At 38.9% G+C, this 2,766-nt stretch overlaps 1 non-coding gene across 1 annotated transcript; it reads left to right on the forward strand.

Annotated features, from left to right (window-relative positions):
* Positions 1 to 716: 716 nt before the first annotated feature.
* On the forward strand, positions 717 to 823 carry LOC112753631 (small nucleolar RNA R71). The gene has a single exon (XR_003178007.1). It is a non-coding gene; the product is annotated as a small nucleolar RNA R71 (small nucleolar RNA).
* Positions 824 to 2,766: the final 1,943 nt, after the last annotated feature.

The following is a 2,766-nucleotide window of genomic DNA, read 5'->3' on the forward strand; positions in this document are numbered from 1 at the left end:
TGTTTCTTATGGAACTCTCGTTATTCTTGCATGAAGGTGTGAATTGTGTCATTCATGTGAGGTTGACTTGAGGAAGGCTAGGCCTACTATGTGGGTGTTGGTACTTCCCTTGAGGTTGAGATTGTGGGAGTTGTTGATATGGTTGTTGGTATTGTGGTTGGCCTTGGGGATGTTGATGGTAGTAGACTTGAGCGTTTTGGTTGGGTGGATCTTAAGGAGCTTGGTTCCACCTTTGGTTTTGATTGCCTCCATGTTGGTAGGATCCTTGGTTGTAGTTTGGTCTTTGTGGATAAGAGTTAGCTACCGCCAATCTAGTGTCCTCTTGGAGCTGAGGACACTCATCGGTGTAATGAGTATTACAAGTACAAACACCACATACCCTTGGTGGTCCTTCGATCCTTGGAGGCTGAGGTGGGACACTTATCAAAGCTTGAGGAATTTGTAGTCCTTGGATGAGTTGTCGCAACAAGATTGTCATTTTTCCAAGGGTCTTGGTCAAAATAGCATCTCCGGAGGGAGAAACTTCATTCAAAGCTTTCAGTTGTAGACTCCTTGCTCTTGAGTGTTGAGTAGAGTCTGCTAGATCAGATATAACTTCCCATGCTTTTGCAGCGGTCTTGTTTTTAGTCAATGATCCTCCACTCGCGGCATCTAAGAGAAGCTTGTCTTGGTGGTGCATTCCTTGATAGAAATAACTGATAAGAACCAACTCATCAATCCGATGGTGAGGACATGCCTTCAGCAACTTCTTAAATCTCTCCCAATACTCATACAAAGTCTCCCCATCCCGTTGCACAATGCAAGAGATCTCTCTTCGCAACTTGTCTGTTTTCTGGGGAGGGTAGAACTTTTCCAAAAACTCTTTATGGAGCAAGTCCCAGTTGGATCTAATTTTACCCAGCTAAGTATAAAACCACTCCTTCTTTTTTCCCTCCAAAGAGAAAGGGAAAGCAAAGACCAACACTGCGGTTTCATCGGCCCCATGTCTTCTAGCAGTTGCACATGCAACTTGGAAATCCTTTAGATGCTTCAAAGGATCTTCCTTAGGTAGTCCATTGTATTTGGGAAGCAAGTTTATCGTGCCAAACTTAAGCTCAAAATTTGGATCCAAGGCCGGATAAAAAATTTGAAGCGGTTGCAAATCAAGATCAGGAGTTCCGGCCTCCTTTAAGGTGATTTTTCTAGGTAGATCCGCCATAATGGTGTCACCCGAGTCACTCAAAGAGAATTCAGTACTATCCACAGATGAATATAGAGTCTCCTCGTTGATTGGAGAATGATGGTCACGGATGGTTGGTGATAGTGAATTGGAGTGCTCCTCTAAGGAACCCGATTCACTATTCACAAAAGCTAGCCGGCGCCGAGCTTGACTTAAACGGGTTAAAGTTCTTTCAATTTCTGGACCAAAAGTGGCCAAGCTCGGGTCTGGAAGCGACCGTGTCATTCAACTGAGGAGGCAATGAAAACCATGTAATTATGAAAAGCAAGATAAAAATAGGCAAGTAAACAAGAACCAACTTAACAATTAAAGACTACTAAATTAACTAAAGAGGGAAGTGGTATTTAGGATTAGAGCCAAGTAGCAAACCAAAGTCAAGTATTTACAATATTCACATATTTACAACAACCAAAATAGTAGCACTCATTGCACTTAAAGTGAACTCCCCGGCAATGGCGCCAAAATTTTGATAAATAGCCAAATTGCATATAGGTTAGGAACTTGATTGTCCAAGAGTGAAATTAGCGTTGTGAGTATAGTCCTAACCCGACAAGTTGGCCGTCAATCAAAATTTGAAATTCACAAGATGAGTCATAAGCAAAAATCAATTCCAAACCGAGAGTATTTAACTCCCGAGTCGTCTCCCTAGGAGCACTTTTAGAACAATAAGTGTGCCATTCCGGTTGTAGTGTGATCAAAGGGTTGTGAATGAAGAAATGAACACATAAAGCAATAAAAGAACATGAAAAATTGTAATGATTGAACTAATTAAGGAATTAAAGAACTGACTATGTAATATAAACAAGTATAAAAGAGATCAACATATAAAGGTATGAAAGATTAAAAGCATAAAAGAGAGCCTTGGCTTGGAGTGAGCTAAGGGTTTTTCCTTGTTGGAACCACAACTATGACAATTATGTTGGATTAATCTCACTTGATCAACCCTCACATCGGAAGAAAAGTTAAATGAGCATAAGTGTCCTTAACCTACAAATCCTAAATTGCTTGCTAATTGCCTTAGCAACAACTTAGCGTTAGTGGGAACAAGAACACTTAACAATCCAATAATCGAAACTAAATGATGGACATTCCAACTCTAGAAACCCAATTGCTCACTTTATCCAAGCCAAGAACAAAAAATTTAGTCTAAAACCATGTTTGACATTTTGTCAAACACTTGGTGGGCAAAAAGCTTAAACATGGAGAAAATGAGAAAAGACTCGAAAGTAAAAGCAACAATCAATCTCAATCAACAAGAATAACAGAAAAAAGTATGAAACAAACATCAAACATCAAATTCATCAACAAGAAATTGAGATTGCAAGAGAGAAGTAAAATTGAACTATAACTCGAATTAGAAGAAAGGGTAATGACAATGTAACTATAAAGAGTAATAACAAGAGAATACTTACAATGAAAACTAGAAAAATCCAAAATCAAAAATGGAAATGGAACTTGAATTTAAAACCCTAATGTAAACCCTAATAGAGAAGATAAAAAACTTAGAGAAAAACTAAAACTAAAGCTTCCTATACTATCCTAAACTA

This window comes from Arachis hypogaea, chromosome 15 (genome assembly GCF_003086295.3).
Source record: "Arachis hypogaea cultivar Tifrunner chromosome 15, arahy.Tifrunner.gnm2.J5K5, whole genome shotgun sequence".
In the NCBI taxonomy this organism is placed as follows: domain Eukaryota; kingdom Viridiplantae; phylum Streptophyta; class Magnoliopsida; order Fabales; family Fabaceae; genus Arachis; species Arachis hypogaea.